The 19,650-nt window shown below is 40.0% G+C and overlaps 1 long non-coding RNA gene and 1 other non-coding gene across 2 annotated transcripts in view; one reads left to right on the top strand and one right to left on the bottom strand.

Moving 5' to 3' along the window:
* Window positions 1–19,650, top strand: part of LOC144378817 (uncharacterized) — a 284,835-nt gene that overhangs the window by 139,511 nt on the left and 125,674 nt on the right. The window lies entirely within an intron of this gene.
* LOC118541952 (U4 spliceosomal RNA) lies at window positions 4,151–4,284 on the bottom strand. The gene has a single exon (XR_004920351.1). It is a non-coding gene; the product is annotated as a U4 spliceosomal RNA (small nuclear RNA).

Here is a 19,650-nt window from a genome sequence, read left to right as displayed (position 1 = left end):
AATATATGGTCTTTTATGTCTGCTTTTTTTCACTTGGTATGTTTTCAAGGTCCATCCACATTGTAGCATGTATCAGAGCTTCATTTCTTTTATGGCTGAACAATATTCCATTGAATGGATAGATCATATTTTGTTTATTCATTTGTCAGTTGATAGGCATTTGGGCTGTTCCCCCATCTCGGCCATTATGAAGAGTGCTGCACCAAATGTGTGTATGCAGACTTATTTGAGTCCCTGTTTTCAGTTGTTTTGGGTCAGATGAGTTTTGCAGGCTTTCAATGCACCTTCCACAGTTTTTCTGTTCCCTTCATGTTTTACTTCTTCTTGTCCTTCTGTCTAACAGACCTGGACCTAAGACCATGGGAAGTTGGTTCTACTACAGAGTTCTGGGTACAAGTACTGTGGGGGATAATTTTTTCTTTATAAGTATCTGGACCAATCAGGATTATTGACTACCAATCCCAGAATCAGACTCTAGCTAATTTAAGCAGAAATAATCCAATGAGATAATCTTGTACCTCACAGAATACACAGGAATCTGGACCATTGGCCTTGAGAATGTGTGGGAACTGGGGGAGAGTGGGCATGCAGGGACATCCCAGCACACTTTAGGAAGAGCTGCGTCAGCAGGCAGCCCTTAGCCTCCAGACTTTGGACAGTGGCTACAGCCATCACTGAGGTGAGGCACACTGTTTTAGCTCCCTGCAGACACACACAGACACATATAGAAAGACACACACACACACACACACACACACACACACTACTCTCATGTGCAGAGGCAGAGCTCTTCATGTCAGCCTGAATTATGACTATTTGGAAAGTCCAACTGAAGGCTTGAGAATAGCTCTTTCCTCTGGTCCTACATGGGTTGGAACAGATCCCTTCTTGTAGAACCACTTTCCTGTGCCTTTTCTGTACAGACCTGTGCTATCTCCTTGTCTGGAAGAAAACAGGATGCTTTCTCAAATAAGCTGAAGTAGTGCTGCTCAAGCTATCAATATTAACAGACCAGTGGTGCTTTTTTCTAATTCACTTTTGGTTTCTTTCTGGAGGCTATGAGAATCTTCCCCCTCTCAGTTCATACTTTTTTTTTGGTTGTTTTTATTATTGAGATATAACTGACATATAATGCGTAAATTTAGGGTGTATAATTTAAGGTTTGATACATTTATATATTGCAATATTTTTAAGTTTAAATTCAATTAGCCAACATAGAGTACATACTTAGTTTCAGATGTAGTGTTCAATAATTTATCAGTTGCGTATAACACCCAATGCTCATCACATCACGTGCCCTCCGTAATGCCTACTGTGGCTTTAGCTAGCACCTCTATCATATCACATAATTATAATTTCTTTTTTGTGATAAAAACAATTAAGATCAAATTTTTTTAGCAAATTTGAAGTTTATAATACAGTATTGTTGCTTATAATCACTATGCTGTGCATTAGATATCCAGAACTTATTTACTTATTAGTGGCAAGTTTGTAACCTTAAACATCTCTCCAATCCTCCCCCCACCCCCAGGCCCTGGTAACCACTATTCTACTTTCTGTTTTTACAACTTAGGCCTTTATAGATTTTCATATAAGTGATATACAGTATTTGTCTTTGTCTGACTTACCTCACTTAGCATATTGCCCTCAAGATCCATCCACGTTGTAGCAAATGGCAAGGTTTCCTTCTTCCTCATGGATGAATAATATTCTGTCGTGTGTGTATGCATGTGTATGTGTGCATGCACATGTGTGTGTGTGTGTACTACATCTTCTTTATCCATTTATACGTTGTCATTTAGGTTGTTTCCATTATCTTGGCTAATGTGAATAATGCTGCAATGCCAGCAGGACTTTTTTTTTTTGTAGAAATCAACAAATTTATTCTAAAATTTGTATGGAAAGGCAAAGAAAGTAGAATATTCAAAATGATTTTGAGTAAAAGACATAGAAACAGAAGACTCCCATTATCATATTTCAAGACTTACTAAAAAGCTACAGTAATCAAAATAGTGTGGGATGACTAAAAAATGTATGTACATAATAGCATCCAGAATATGACCTGTAGATGGTCAACTGATTTTAAACAAAGGCAATTTGAAGCAGATGGTTATCTGACACTCCACAAAGAATATATCCAAACAGTTAGCAAACATATGGAAATGTATTCATTTTCATTAGTCATCAAGGAAATGGGATACCATTGTTCTACCTTCCAAAAGGCTAAAATTAAAGACTAAAAATTATAATTGTCAATGAGGATATCAAGCAACTGGAACTCTTATATACTCTTGCTGAGAGCATAAACTCTTAAATACTCTTGCTGAGAGCATACAACCATTTTGGAGAGCTGTTTGTTTCTACTAAAACTAAACATTTGCATACCCCATGACACAGCCATTCTACTTCTAGAAATATCCCAAAAGAAATGCATGGCTCGGTTGGGGGAGCTAAGATGGTGGCATAGTGAGAGGACTCTAGGCCTGCCTCATCCCTCAAACACAGCTAGATAACTATCAAATCATTCTGAAGACCCAAGAAATCGACCTGAGGACTGATAGAACAAACTGTACAACTAGAGGGAGAGAAGAGGTCACATCGAGGAAGGTAGGAAGTGCAGAGACATGGTTTGGGGGAGAAACAGATCACAGGTGCTGCAGAGGGGAGAGAGACATGGTCATGGAGAAAGGTGAGAGAGAGTGGAGCATACAGGGATACACACAAGGAGAACACTTCCCCAAAGCCATTGGCTGGGAAAATGGGAGGGGCTGATTTTTGTGAGTTTTTTCAACCAGTGGGACTCAAAGACTGGAATTTTAGAGGTTGGTGGACTTGACTAAGATAGAGGCCTGAGGGTGCTTCCCTACTCCTGGAGAGAAGGCAGGCAAACAACCCTGGGGCAGACTAGGTGAAATGAGGATCACCTGAGATGCACGGGGAGGGACTGTTCACTCTTCTTGGAGCACATCTGTGAGAGGTGGCATTCACAGAGCCACCTCTCTGGGGACAAAAGAGCCAGTGGGTTCCATTTCCCTCCCCTCAGCATAGGTGCAGAGACACCTGCTGAGGACAGCTAATCTGGACACTGGCTGTTCAGCCTGCTTTGCTCCAAATTCCACACCACTGCACTCTGGCAGGACTGCCCTTCCTGGTCAAAACTGCATCTGTCCCAGTACAGCAAGACCCCCCCACAGAAGACCAGGCCCCTGCCACAGCACATCCCTAAAGTTTGGAGGTTTAAAAGTCAGAAGACTTGGCTGGGACAGAGCCCAAAGTGCACTGTGTTGCTCCAAGCAGGCAAGCGACCTGGAGACAGACAACATGAAAACAGCAGTCTGAAAAATGCCTGGGATGCACAAGAGGAAATTACTCGTTCTTCTGGAGGTGCTTCCTAGAGAGCAGCAAGCAAGGAGAATCCTCTCAGGGGACAAAGGAGCAGGCTAGCACCATTTCCCTCCCCTGCCCCTCAGCATAATCCAACTTCAGTAAACAACACAGAACCAACACTGGCTGCCTAACTTGCTTACAGCAAGTCCTGCCCCTCTGTGCTCTGCTGGTGCTGCTTTTCTTGGGTAAGTGTTCCTGAGGACCAGCCCAACAGGCCCCTTCCCCAGAAGATTAGTGCAAACTCCTGCATGCACCATGGCTGCCACTCTGGAAAACAGTATGGAGGTTCCTCAAAAAGTTAAAAATCTACCTTATGACTCAGTAATGGCACTACTAGGTATTTACCCAAAGGTTACAAAAATACTGATTGAAAGAGATACATGCACCCTGATTTTCACAGCACCATTATCAACAATATTAAACCTGAAACTAATATTACACTGTAATGTTAACTAACTGGAATTAAAGTAAAAACTTGGAGGAAAAAAAAAGTAATGCATGCTTCAGTGCCCTGAAATACGTGTTTAAGAATATTCATAACAGTATTATTAGTTATAGCCCAAAGCAGGAAGTGCTCCAAATGGCCATTAGTAGAATGGATAAATAAATTAGAATATTATTACACAGAATACTATATAGTAATGAAAAAGAACAAATCACTTCTACGTACAATGTCATGAATGAATTTCACAAATGTAATGTTGTTGTTATTTTAAAGTTCATTTATTTTAAACTTATCTCTATACCCAATATGGGGCTCAAACCCATGACTGGGAGATCAGGAGTCACATGTTCCCCCAAATGAGCCAGCCAGACATGCTGGGAAAAGTTTTCAATTAACAATAATCGTGCCTCAGATAAATCTCATTGGCTGTGATACTGGCATTGTGCAAAGCTACAAATGTAACATTGTTGAAAAGAAATCAGATGTAAAAGAATATATACCATATGATCTATTTACATAATGTTTAAAACAGGGAAATCTATTATATTTGAAGTCATATAGATGGTTACATCTAGGAGGAGAGAAAAATGATTGGCATGGGGTACAAGGAAAGACTTCTGAGGTGTTAGTAATATTTCATTTCTTAACCTGGTGGCTGTGTTAACTTTGTGAAAATTCTTCAGGTTGTGTGGTTTTAATTTGAGTACTTTTCTTTATGTAAATCTTTCTTAAATAAGAAGTTTATTTAAAAAATACATATATATGTATATATTTGTTTTTGCCTTTTTGATCTTAAAATGGAATCAAACTGCACATATACTTAAACGATTTCCTTTTTTCATTTAATGTTTTTATTCTGGAATTATACATTATTTATATATTTATTTTATATGTTTATATATGCAACTAGAGTTAGATCATTAGATCTCTGTATGGTCATTATTATGTTTGAGGAAAATCACTCTTGCTGTTATTTGGGGAGCAGATCTGAGAGGGAAAAACTGGCGACAAGGAAAGAAGTTAGAAGATGACTGCCAAAATTCTGGAGAAATTAGGGTGACCTGATCAAAGACAGTGGAAAGAACAATGACAATGGGACCTGAAGTTTAAGAAATGTTCTTGAAGCATTCCCATAAGAGCCAGTAAACTAATTGGGTGTTGGAGGTAGTAGAAAGTAAAAGCTCTAAGGTAATTTCCATGCTTTTTACATGAATGATAGTATTCCAACTGTAGCTACACATGAGAATCACTTAGAGGGCTTTTTAAAAATAATAAGAATGTGCTTTCTCTTTCAATAAAAACCAATTAAATTAGAATATCTGAGAGTAGGGCCCATGCTTTGGTACTTTTTCAAGATTCCAGGCAATTTCATTCTGTGGCGTGGCTGAGAACTTTTGCACTAGACTTTAAATCTCTCATGGACTGGGAACATCTAATTTGTTATTGAGTCCTAAGAACCTGGCAAATGTTTGATATTCAGGATATGTTTAACATAATTAATAGATAAATGAAGGAATATAGGAAAGAGGAACAAGTTCTGGGCAGAATAGGTTCTGGACATTTTGAATTTGAGATGCTGTGATACATCCATGAGGTGACATGAGGTGGACCTATAAGGGCTTTTAGCTCTAACTCCAGAAAAAACTTAGGGTTGAAATGTAAACTTAGGAAACATGGCAAAATGGCTGGTGGTTTGAGCCACGGGTATACATCTAAACATGGCTCCGGAGGACTACAGACTTTGAGAAACAAGAGGAAGAGACAATCTAGAGGAATGGATGAGGGAATAATCCAGCCCCTCAGTTAATGGCCCATAATCTTGGTCCAGGAATTGCATTGTTTATACTTCTTCTTCTACTCCCCTCCCTCTAAGGGCTAGGACTCCAGTTCCTACTAACAGACATTCTAGATGCAGCTTCCTACTGCCTGACTGTGAGTCCTTTGACTTTCTGTACCTCAGAGTCCCAGTAGTTGCCTTACTCCCATGATTGTGTCTAATTCCAATTCCCTGGCTTTCTGTCTTTGGTGTTTAGCTGCAATTATTTTGTTGTTGTTGACTCATAATATATAACATGATGGTTATAAGAGAGAGAAAGATTTTTGAGGCTTTTAAAGCTCTACAATTTTTTTTTTTTTTTACAAATATGCATATATTTTCTTTTTGGTAAAAATTTGGTTAATGAAAACCTTACTTAGATAATTTTAATCTTGCAATCATCATTAAAACTGTAAATGTGTATATTTTATTATCTTTGAGAATTAAATGGTGAAAACATCCCACTTATTCATAAGAATATTACCGATTTCGGGGTGCCTGGGTGGCTCAGTCCGTTAAGCGGCTGCTTTCGGCTCAGGTCATGATCCTGGGGTCTTGGGATCGAGCCCCACATCCGGCTCCTTGCTCAGCGGAGAGCCTGCTTCTCCCTCTCCATCTGCCTGTCAGTCTGCCTACTTGTGCTCTCTCTCTGTCAAATAAATAAATAAAATCTTTAAAAAAAAAAAAAGAATATTACCGATTTCAAGTGTGTTCACTAGTTTTCTGCTCCATCCCAAATATTTCTCTATTTATGGTCTGAAATAATCACCTCTAGCTGGGTGCAAACAGCTTCCTGTTCATGCCATTAAAAATAATGGTGCATGAGAATGTTTCAAATTTAAATATTATAAGGTTTAGTTGTAAGTTTATGTCAAGGGACCAGACATAGTGAATTCTTATATATAAATTGGTCTGATCATGTCAGAAAATATTTCTAGGCAGCAATTCATCTTACTAATATGTAATCAAGAAACAGCATTTGTTAGCTCCTTGATATTTTGTTTTGGTGATCGTTGCATTAAAAAAAAATACCTTATTTTTGTTTAATCTTGAAAGTTTGCCAAAAAAAATACTTTTGAGTTTAATATACTTGCTATGTTGGGAATATCGAGATAAACAGCCCATGTTTTTAAGAATAGTAGGCTGTATCAGTCAGGGTTCCATTAGAGAAGCAGGATCAGTAGGACACACACACATCTATCTATATCTATCTATATCTACTTCTATTTATATAGTAAGGGATATATAATAGATTTTAGACCTTATGCAATTACAGGCGCTAAGTAGTCCTTGGAGGCTATTTCTTCTGTATCTAAAGCTGTATTCTGGAGGCAGCAGCAAAAAGGCATTTGGGAAGGGAGGATGGATATGAAGTGGGGGAAGCAAGGCACGGATGAACTATAACCCACGAAGAGGAACTGGAACTCGTCAGTGTCTCTCCGTCTTTACGCCTAGATGGCAGGGTGTCTTGCAGGTGAAGTTGGGGCTCTGCCATGGGGCTTAACAAGCTCCCGGCCCAGGAGTCAGAGAAGCTGAAGAAGCAGCCAGCAGGTGGTGTGGCAGCTGGGGGCCTCACTGCCGCCGGCACCATCCAGAGGAGCCTACAGATAAGCAGCACTGAGTGTGAGATGCAGCCGGGTCTCATTCCTGCACTGAGCTTCCAGGTGTAAAAAGTGAAGATAGCTGCTGTTTCGTCTCCACATTTCAAATCTTGCCTAATGCCTCTTGTGGCCCAGACTAACCCAGAACTACGCCGGGGAGGGAATTCTGGAAAATGTAGTTCCGGTCTAACTAAGTTGACATGATGTAGATATACACGCTTGTCCATTTGTCTGTCATTAGACACTGATAGTGACCTTGTGAAGAAGGTAGGAAATATATATTCATGTTACTGATGAGAGAGGACATCGAGCCTCTGAACAGTCATGTGATGGCCAAGGCCCCAGGTAATGAGAGGAGGGTGGAACCGAGGTCAGTGTGCTGGTCTTCTGATTCTCCGCCCTGTGCCCTTCTAACTCTCCCACTGCCTGTAGACACTGGTGCCACCCCCAAAGATTATATTGCTCCCTGGTGGCATTTATGTAGATTTGATGCATTATTTTTCCAATTTTACTTATATGACATTCATATTGAAATCATTGGGCCCTTTGAATAAATCCGGGAGGACTAGATAAGTAGTTGTACTCAACGAGGAGAACACTAACAAAAGTTCAAAAGAACTGATTTATATTTTAAAACAATGGATTTTGCTTTCCTTGATTCTCTTTTCCTCCTCTCTTAGATTTTCTTCTTTAATAGTTGCAAGGACAACTAATTCAGGAATGATTTGTATTACTTGAGTGGACTGCTTTCTGGATGGTATTGTGTGACTTCGTTCCATTGATGCTGACTCATTCCATTGCGGCTGGATAATGTGCTATTACTTCGAAAGGTCAAAGTCTCAAATTTCTCTAAAGATTACATTGTGGGTAGAAGCAAAAAAGGAGGGGTTGCGAGTAGCGGGTGTATTTAACAAGTTAATCCCCAGTAATTGAGAGCTAAAGACATACAGGTAGTCTAATAAGAATTCATTTTCTTGGTTGAAAAATGGTAACATCCAGAGCATAAATTCTTGTACCTGTGAGTTAGGTTTATTTGGTATCAGCTACTGATCTTCTGTGGAGGGTTAAGTAAAAATCATTCTGCTTCTTTTTATATAAAATGGGACTAATCTTTCCCCTACCATTTCCTACACAGACATAAGCTGAAAATTAATAGTTAGCAATATAACCATTTGGATGAGACAACAGGCTACAGCTCTGTAAATGCAATCTTATATTCAATCTTGGTTTCCCATCAGGATTTCTGATTCTGATGAAGCTAAGTCCTCAGTGCATTGAAAATCAACTGCTATCTCATCTCCAGCAATCTCACATACTGCAACCCACTTCAAATCACTTTCTTTTTAGCTTTATAATCAATAACTCATGAAAAAAAACAGTATGTTAAATGATACTCTTTCTCGAGTTTCTAAAAACACGTTAGCATTTTGGCTTGTCATATGTCTAATTCATCCTACTTGAACTCTGCTTTGTAGAAAATTTCTAGCACAGTGCCTAAAACAGAGTATTTTATAAATACTAGTTTCCTTTTCTCTTCATCAGTGTGGGAAATATTACTGTGTAGCAAAGTTTTTCAATTGAATCTTCATTTATTCCAGGTAGAATCATAGACTTTCTTTTTGGGTTGGAAGCATCATATTGTCAAAAGTAAAGTTTATCCTTATTTTATAATTAAAAAGCAATTAACATTTATTTTTATTTTTCTTTTTGGGATAGATTTGGGGAACCAATACATTTAGTGCTGGGCAAGAGAAACCAAGGAAGGGAAGTACTCTATTTATGTTGCACCCCTTGGGCTGTATTTTCAAAGAGTTGGGTTCCTTTATTCTAATGCCATTGAAAATATGATTAGGAATTTTGTTCTGGATCCAGTTTTTTTAGGGACAAAGTATCCATGCTTGCTGTTTCCCTAGTTTAGTAGATCTAGCACTCAGTGTCAAGGGTACAGTAGTTGCATTAAAGGTACTAAAAATGTGCTTGTATATTCCTTCTCATTGTGCAGATACCAAGCCAGACACTTCACTAGCTACCTAACAACCAATTATACCATCTGGAGAAACAACCTAACTTTTCCACATGTTTGCGTCTCATCTGGACAAGAAAACTTTTCTTCTTAAGGAAAGGAAAAAAAAGAAAGCTAGGGCATCAGCAGTCTGAATGTGTTGGGGGCTTGTAGCATTAAAATAAATAGAAAATCCAGGTCAGAGTTGGAGGAAAAATAATGATAGGTTAATTCTTAGACATGTTAGTTTCTAGCTTGGTGATCAATTAGTAGTGGAAAGACATTAGAAATCAAACAATTCTATCATCCAGCTCTTTTTAAAAATCTCTTGCACATCTGCTGGAAATAGCAGAACTAAAGACAGTCTAAAGAAGTCAACAAAAGTGGTCAAGGGTGCGGTGACACCTAGGGAGGGGGGTGTGGCCAGGCAGAGGAAAGGCATTTTCCAGATACCACTGTATTTGAGCTACAAGGCATAAGTGGACCTTTGAGAGATACACGTTGAGGGACAATTAAAAGGACAACTATTGAGTTGAGCAAAGATTTCAGAGGCAGAAAGAAATGACTTCCTACTTTTGCATCATAGTTGGACAAAAAGTGTTGGAAGAGACATTTGGGCCGAGAAAATAGGGCTAGTGTTGGTGAGTGTGGCAAACAGGGATCTTTTAGTTTCTGCTACCTCTAGGTTTCTTTGATTCTCTTATGACTCTATGGAGTCTCTCTGACTCCAACATTGAAAATGTATTTAGTGTTTTCCCTATCCTATCACTCAATCAGCTCTCCTCTTCTCAATTTTTTTAATGAACACCATGAGGCCAGGGATTTTTTTTCTCTTGTTTTTAGTAATATCCCTGGCATCTAGTAGAATGCCACATATGGAACACTTCACAAATATTTACTGAATGTACTTCGTGCCATCAGCAACCTTCCTTCCACAAAGACAAGAGGTGGTCTTTGATATATGTCATGGATTCATACCTTCCTGTACATTTCTACTTCCTTCCCACTACCCTACCCTGGATTCACATACCTTCACTCTCTCACCCTTGGATTATTGTAATTGCCTTTTAGCTATTTTTTTTCCCTTCTGGTCTTTGCTAGCCAATTGATGTTTTATTGCCTTATTAATTTTTTTTGTTTCAAGTTGTTATTTAAATTCCAGTTAGTTAACATAGAGTGTAATATTAGTTTCAGGTGTAGAATTTAGTGATTCATCACTTACATACAACACCCAGTGCTCATCACAAGTGCCCTCCTTAATCCCCATCACCTATGTAACCCATCCTCCCACCCACCTCCCCTCCAGCAACCCTGAGTTTGTTCTCTATAGTTAAGAGTCTGTTTTATGGTTTACCTCTTTCTCTCCCCGTCATGTTCATTTGTTTTGTTCCTTAAATCCCACATATGAGTGAAATCATATGGTATTTGTCTTTCTCTGACTGACTTATTTCACTTAGCATAACACTCTCTAGCTCCATCCACATCATTACAAATGGCAAGATTAGTTTTTCTAAAGCACAGTTTTAATCATAATACTTTCTGCACAAAGAATGACTCTTCATCACTTGTCTCTTATCATTTACACTGCTCTAAATACTTAATTGGCCTTACTTCCCTCATTTATAAAACTGGGGAATTGAGCAAAATAATCTACAAAAATCCCATTCTGCATTCATACCCACATGGTTCTATTTCACTTTATAATTTTTCAGAAGGAGGTGGTTTGGGACTCTTGAAAAGTATGTGGTTGATCATCTTGAGTGAGAGAATTGGGACACACTTCTCTTTGAAAAGGGGTGGGTCACTGAAGAATAAGAGAACAGATACAAAAGCATCTGTGTCTTTGACTTGTTGGTCCCTGCTGAAGAACACAGGAAACTACCCAGGGCAGGTGGTGGTCCTATGGAGGTAGTAGCAGATGGCACAAATAGGCATGGGTGTCCTAACAAGCATCTGAGGAAAACCAGCCTACTTTGGTCTATAGCTGAGAAAGTCAACAAGGATGCAGTTGGCCACCATATAATTAACAAAGCACATAATTTGAGTGTTGTATTATAATCTTGAATAGTTTTCATTTATATATCTTATAAACAGGGAGTAAGACTTCACTCATCTCTGTGGTGCTTTTTTAAGTTAAAGAAAAGCACATAAGAAAATGTGAAGTGGGTGAAGTTTTCTGTAATGCATATTTGAAGTCTGATTGAGCTGTTCTGAGGTACCACATAGCTTTTCGTGAAGGAGGGGAGCACAGAGAAATTCAGAATCGAAAGGACATTTTGTGGTTCATCCTGAAATATTACCCACTCCAGTCTGGGAAATATGAATGGCTACTCTTTAAGTTTCTATGTTACAGTGGTCCTCAAATCTTTTTGGCTTATCTTCAGGTTCCTAAAACTAACTATATTGGCGAACTGGGCTTTAGGGACCATACATCACTGGCCTCCATGTGGCAGCACTTTATTTCCACAAATTTATTTCCTTGGAATCCCCCCATGAAGCATCTATTCCAGCCCAACTGGACTTCTGACCAGACCCTTGGTTTCTCTAAACCTAGATGACAGACTGAATGTAAAGATGGTCTAGTGAGAGAGCCATGGGACAAAGAATTAGAAAGAAATCTCATAGACCTGTCAGGAGTCCAAACATCAACTATTAACTAGCATTATGATCTTGAGCAAGTCAGTTATTTCTCATAAGTCTCAAATTCCTCATTTGTCAAATGTGGATATTAAGTCAAAAAGCCACAGATCTTGAGGGTTAAATGATAACAATGTACAGGCAAATTCTTTATATACTTTAAAGTAGTACATTGCTCTGAGGTGTTATCCTATCTTGTATTATTCTGTGAGTTCATGTATTTCTCCATGGAAGAGACTGTATGTTCTCATTTTTGTCCTCCCTGACACCTATGTCATTCTCCAGATGCTGAGGGGCAGAGAGCAGAAATGAACAACTAAACTGTCATGCACATCCAGATTGGTGTCTAAAATCTAAGTTGTGTGTCCCTTCCTCTTTTCATTTCGCACATGCTTACTTCAGCCATTTGCCAAAACTGACCTTGGAAAATCTTATTTTGAGAGCACTTGGCTAATGAGAAATTCTTTGAAGGTAGGAATCTTTGGCTGTTAAGGAAACTTAGAAAAGACAGACTTTCTGATGTGGGATTTAGGGCAGATTCACAGCAGCTACCCTCTTTTGATGGGAAGCTTAGATTTTTTTTTTTTTTTAAAGATTTTATTTATTTATTTGACAGGGAGAGACACAGCGAGAGAGGAAACACAAGCAGGGGGAGCGGGAGAGAGAGAAGCAGGCTTCCTGCGGAGCAGGGAGCCTGATGCGGGGCTCGATCCCAGGATGCTGGGATCATGACCTGAGCCGAAGGCAGACGCTTAACGACTGAGCCCCCCAGGTGCCCCGAAGCTTAGATATTTTATTTGGTCACTTGTATACAGCTGCTCAGGATATATTTTTCTCTAAGGGCAAACACAACTGAAGGATGTACAATCTTTAGAAAACAGCTGGGTGACAAAACCTTATGAGATTATGTCACTCTTTGCCCCTTAATAATTGAATTACATTATATAATTTGCCGTGTTTGTATAGTATATTTTTTAACCCTCTTACATTTGTAAGTGTACAACACATTGTTGACTATAAGTTCAATGTTGTACAGCATATCTCTAGAGCTTATTCTTTTTGCTTAACTGAAACTTTATGCATGTTGATTGGCAGCTCCTCATTTCCCACCCCTCACCTCAGTCCCTGGCAACCACCATTCTACTCTTTGACTTTATGAATTTAACTATTTTAGAAACCTAATGTAAGTGAAATCATGCAGTATTTGTCTTTCTGTATCTGGCTTATTTCACTTAGCATAATGTCCTCTGGCTTCATCCATGTTGTCACATTTGTAGAACTTCCTTCTTTTTAAAAGCAGAATAATATTCCATTGTATGTGTGTACCACATTTTCTTTATCCATTTATCCATCAGTGGATACTTAGATTGTTTTCACATCTTGGCTATTGTGAGTAATGCTACAATGAACATAGAACTGCGAATAACTCTCCAAATCTTGATTTCAATTCTTTTGGATAAATGCATAGAAGTGGCATTGCTCAATCATATGGTATTTCCATTTTTAATATTTTAAGAAACTTCCATGCTGTTTTTCATAGAGGCTGCACCATTTTGAATTCTCACCAACAGTTGTACACTATATTTTAATGGCTGTTATGTTCCCCTGGTTCAGAGAACTTTGCCCTTGACTAGTCACCTTTCAGAAGGAGGTACCAGAAGGTGCCTCTTTTTTTTTTTTTTAAGATTTTATTTATTTATTTGACAGAGAGAGACACAGCGAGAGAGGGAACACAAGCAGGGGGAGTGGGAGAGGGAGAAGCAGGCCTCCTGCGGAGCAGGGAGCCCGATGCGGGGCTCGATCCCAGGACCCTGGGATCATGACCTGAGCCGAAGGCAGACGCTTAACAACTGAGGCACCCAGGCACCCCCAGAAGGTGCCTCTAAATGTGTTCATAGCTTCATGCTTATAAGTTTTTTCTTTTCCTTTTGCAGTGACAGACTCAGCTAGAAGTGCCAAATACAGAGAAAAGACTTTAGCAAGAATGGAATAATCCCCTTTTCAGAGTCTCTGACCAAATCTGCTTAATTTTAATTAAGATTGGATGGTCATATAATTTTAAAAGTCAAAGTAGTTAAGAGCTCTGAATGTAGGAAATCTGATTTTACTCTTTCATAAGCACAATGGTAGATGGTCGATTTTAGCAGAGGAAAGAAACACTTGTAATTGGAACTATCTAGCACTTACCCTTTGCCAGGTACTAGTAAATCTATACCTTCTGTGTCCATTAACTCAACTCATGAACCCTCTCAACATCCTTCAAGGTAGGTATAATAGTGAACTATATTTTATAGAAGTTGATGAATGCAGAAGTGAAGAAGCACATCACATAGATGGTAAGTAGCAAAACTAGACTTTTCACTGAGGCCTGTCTCCACAGACAGTGCTCAGAACCAATACTCGGTCTCATTTGTAACAGTAAGCAGCTCTGCAGTAAAGGCAGAGGGTCTCTCAGCTCCCACTAGCTCGGGTAACTAATGACTCTTTCGCAGACTCATACCCATGCGGCAACTGAGTTAATCCTGAGGAGGGCAAAAAGCCCAGTAGTAATTCAGCTGCAGAAGGTGGATCTGGAATTATTTTTGCTGGCACAGACCCAGTGTGCCTGGAGTGAGTCCTGAGTGTCCCCTGCCATCAGGTGAAATCTTAGCTTTCCCCAGTCTTTGCTCTGCTGGCCCTGGCTATTATATGAGGCTTCAACTCATTCTCTGACCCACATCTTCTATCCCTGAAACTGGGACTTCTCTAAATTCCAACCAGCTTCTCTGCAGCTCTGGGTTTGTCCTGGATTTTGCAAGGCATCTCAGGAGAGAAGGAGAGAAAGCCAGATCTTTCTCTCAATGCCCTTAGCCACTGACTGGGATTCTGCTATGAATACCTTAGAACTTTGGCACCAGTGTTTGCTCTCACAACTCACCATCTCCATCTGGCCATATGGATTGATCAGTTAACTTGCTCTGACAATACCAGCAGATGAATGCCATGATGGGAGCCCCTCCTATAACTGAGGTTAGATTTTCCAGTCCACTTACTTCCTATTCCCAGTCTCTCTCTTTCTTATCCACTTTTGTCGCAGCATTCCTCATGCCCTGGCCTGCTTGGGTTGGGATATAATTCTCTTTATGCAGATCTCTGTGGCATAGCTGTTGAGTTCTGTGCAGCTACTCAAGTGCCATCACCTCCACTACCAGGACCAGGCTGGGGAGACTGTGAAGCCAGTGGTCTTTGATGTCTCCTGGGCTATTTTAGAAGCTTACCTTGCCCTGAATCCTGATGCTCTCACATTTTCCAGGTACCCCTCACTCTCTCAACTCTTTCCTTACCTCTTCCTCCTCATATCTTAGGGCCCAGCTGGTGACATTAGTGACAACGGATTATTCAGATAAACCATTCAGAGCCAAGGCGTTTGGCAGGTTACAAAGGACTCTCAGTGACTAATGCAACAAAAGTATTTTTAAAAGTTGGGAAAAAAACCAAACCAAATGTTTGCAAATATTCCTGTACAATTCTAATATATCTTATAACTTTCAAAGCTGTTTCCTATGTATTTTGGCTGATTACGAAAATAGACACAAATTCTTTGATGCTCTTCTTATCAAACTCTTTCCTTGAGTTTGTTCTTAACCATGTAATAACTTGCATCAGTCAACGGGACATTTCTGAGCATGATGCAAACAGAGGCTTAAAAAGCAGGTGTGCAATGGGACTCCAGTGCTTTTTGGAACCCTGAGATCACCCAGCCCAGGTTGGCCTTCAGGAGAATGAGAGACATGTGGAGCAGGGATGAAGAGCCCCAGCTGAGCCCCTAGATAAGTATCCTGCCATCTGCCAGACATATGAGTAAAGCCATCCTGGACCACCTAGCCCCAGCCAAGCCACCAGCAGTTTTTAGAGACGAACTATATGAGCCCAGATTGGAAGAACCCTCCAGCCAACCTGCAGAATCATGGAAAGAATTAAAATTATTATTTAAGACACTAAGCTTTGGCATGGTCTGTTATGTACCAATAGCTGACCGATGGATACATGTTATCTCATTCGATCCTCATGATTGCCCCATGGTGATGACAAGTTAAGCGACTTGACTAAGATGCTTAAATTGTAAGCGGCAGAGCCAAGGCCAGGTCCTGGGTGGGCTCTCAGCTCCTATGCCAGTTCACTGTCCACTGTACCCGGCTGCCTCTCCATCTGTCAGAGGCATACCTGATGAGATCCTATGGAATAATGAAACACGACGATGCAAAGAGCCTTAGACATAGCTTGTACTACTCTCTTAATCCACACTTGAGGAATCTGAGGCTCACCAGGGTTTGCCTTAGTTCTTAAAGCTCAGAAGGTACATAGCAAATACCTTTCTCACTCACCTCGTGCCCTCTCCATTTCATGGAGCTCTGTGCTCTGGCTGCAGGTCCCAGAAAATTCAATATCTTAAGGCAAGATGGTGACAGTAAGGTAGTGTGGTGGTGGGGACAGCATTTCAGGCAAGCACATGTCTTTGTGTGTTTGGCCCAGGATGCTGCTTTTAGAACTCTTGAATAATGATAGGTGGCTAGCTGCCTCTTCCCTTGCCTCGAGTTAACTGTTAGTAATGCTTCTTCTCAGAGACCAGGGCCTCCAGAAGGACATTACTGGTAGTTTTCTGCTATTGTTTAGTAGCAATTCTGCTAAAAGTCTGGTGTGAAGGAAACACTGGAAAAGGGCAGAATCCCAGTCAGTGGCTGAGGGCATTGAGAGGAAGATCTGGCTTTCTCTCCTTCTCTCCTGAGATGCCTTGCAAAAGCCAGGACAGAAAAGGAAGAGGAGATAGACCCTGGTTTTAGACAAGTCACCCACAGGTACACATAGAACAACAGAACTTAATTCTGTTTTGGCCTCTTTAGCAAAGTGCTGCCACTTCTACAGCTTGATTTCTTCTCATCCTCATAAAGCCCTTTCTTTACCAATCTGTATGTATTCAAACAGCCATCCACCAACTTTTGGGGTGCAAGTGAAGCATCTTAGTCTTGTCCCCTCTTGCCCCAAGCCTAAACAAAGTCTTAAAAATGAGGTCAAGGATCAGGGGTAGGGCTTATAGTGGGAGTACCGTTAAAAACCAGTATTTTCACAACAAACAAACCAAAAAAACCCCAGCACTTTCTTCTAGTATTGATTTGCAGACCTTCCCTCTCAGGTGTAATATTTTAGGTATATTGTTTCTATTCTAAAATATCTTCCTTTAGAGAATTGTTCATATGAGGGTAATGAGATATGCAGACAAATGGGATGTGCAGAGTATGCTGTACAGTCCATGAAGATTTTTCATGCTTGTAATGGGGAGACAGCAAAAGATTACTGGTGTTCAGGAAAGGGAGAGGTATACTTGCTTCTTTTCTCTTATCAAATCACAACCCTCCCCCGTCTTGTTATTCCATTTCCTGACTTTGAATTCCTACTTTTATAAAGTTATACTAACTGGAGAAATATCTTATCATTGCTACTTATATACATAAGTTTTATATATATATATATATATATATATATATATATATATATATATATATTTAAATTTCTATTGCATGCAAAAGGGGAAATTGTACTTGAATCTTTGTGGTTTTTTCTAGGGTATTTCTTTTGTGGTACCCCTTTCTGAGTCCTAGATGCCTTCTCTGAGTATCAGAAGCATAGCAAGAGGGCGAAGGGTAAAGAGCATTCCTATGGTCATGGCCCTGGGGATCCTAGAAAGGAGCCATTTCTCCTGCTGCCACAGAGGGTGGAAACAGGAAGTGATGATGATGGTCTGATTGTTTAGCCTCAAAGCAGCCTTTAAATCATTTGGTTGTAAGAGGTGAATTCATTTAAATAATATAGTTTATTTAAATAATTTAAAAACAGTAATAACAAAAAAGCGGCATTATGCACACTTCTTAGACAAGAAGACACCACTAATTTGGCTAAATAGTAAATGAAGTGAGCTGACAGCTCCAGGGAAAATTCAGATGCCTGCTTTTATCCAAATTGTCTATAAGTGCACAATAGCTCTCATTGTCATATTAGGAAAATTGGGGAGAGAAAATAGATCTAATTTCCTATTCTTGTCACCACCTTGCTCAGAATCCTTGAGTAGCTTCTCAGTTTTACTCTAGATATCAAATGAAAACTTCTAGCCAGGGCCTTCAAAATTGCGGCTTGTCTTTCTTGTCTTCCCTCATCTCTTTCAGCACCTCAGCAGGGCCCTTCTTCTACAACCCAAACAACTTCCCTATAGCATCCTGAGGCCAGGTTTCCCAATCTCTCTATTCACTGGGTGTACACTCTGGCCAGGTGCTCAAACAATCCCAGTTTTTGCCCATGTGCCTTGCATGCACTGGAGTCTCTTGATTTCTCAACATGTCTACTCCTACTCAGGGTCAGGTTAGTATTCTGGAAAGATCATCCTGACAAGGATTTTGTGAATGGAAGGCTGGGTAGGAGGTGACAGAGCAGAGGGTTATTGGTAGGGGGAAATACAAGCAGTGGGGGTGGAAAGGAGTGGTAGGAATTGCTTCTTTACATATTGGAAAGTTAGAGGGCAGATGACTTAGAGCCCAATTCAATATAAAAAGTGAAGGAGAACAGGGGATATGTTTACTTGATTCTATGTATTTTCATTTACTCATATTAACCATTAATTATCCAGATGGATTAATGGAAACATTTCATCTTTTTTACTATGGTCACCTTTAATGATAACTTAAAGAGTATGTATATACATTTATGTGTATGTGTATATGTACATATACATATACATATACATAAATATACAAAATATATAGGAAAGTGATCTCTGGTTATCAGAATTTTACTTTTAGAAGCACAAGAGTTTGGATCATGTTTAGCTACTTAAATGAAGATATAGTCTTACCATAAAAATGGAAATTACTTGCAGATTATAATTTCCTTCTCTTTAAGGAATACAAGCCCATGTTGCCGGGGTAAGGACAGCAAATGCTGTTACCCCCAAGGCACAGGTGAAGACCCACTATAGTGAAGAAAAAGGGAGAAAGCCTTCTGCCCATGGCGAAGAACAAGGAATCTTCCTGGGCTCAGACCTGGAGGATAGGTTCACTGAAAAAGCCCCTCCACCCCAAGATCAGGGTCACAGAGTCTGCGTTTGAGGTTGACCCAAAACAGCTGAGATTTCCCACCTTCCATCCCTCACCCCACCAGGCCAACAAGCACCAAGAAGTAACAAACAACTGCAGACTATCTTTAGAGGAAGGACAAGAATATGGAGAAAGACCCTCCCAGAGGTGTAGGTGCACAAGCAATGCCTAAAGCTGAGGGTGGAGCAGAAACATTGAAAAAATTCTGTGGCATCCCAGCCTAAACATAAAGTCACACAAGAGAAATTTGAAGCAGTACAGTAGAAGTAACTTTAGTAACAGCAATACCAAGTTCAACTCCTGATGAGATTGACTCAACCACACATGCTAATGGGCTAGCAGAAGAAGAGGCATGACCATTTCTAGGCATGAATTCAATTTACCTTAGTCTCATGAAATGCTTTGTTAGCTGCTGTAGGATTTTGGCTCTTACTTTCACTATTGTGAGAAACCATTGGAGGGCTTTCAATATCATGAGTTTTAAAGGGATGTGTCTGGATTCTGAATTGGTTGCAGACAGAGGAGGGAAGGGTGAAAGCAGAAGGCCAGTTTGGAGGCTCTTACAGTCATCCAGGTGAGAGATGTTTTATGATTTCTTGTAGTAGCAGTGGAGGTGGTGAGACAAGCTCAGCTTTTGGATC

This window comes from Halichoerus grypus, chromosome 9 (genome assembly GCF_964656455.1).
Source record: "Halichoerus grypus chromosome 9, mHalGry1.hap1.1, whole genome shotgun sequence".
Taxonomy (NCBI): Eukaryota; Metazoa; Chordata; class Mammalia; order Carnivora; family Phocidae; genus Halichoerus; species Halichoerus grypus.
Note: the sequence above shows the minus strand (reverse complement) of the source record. Positions and strands in the feature narration are given on the sequence as shown.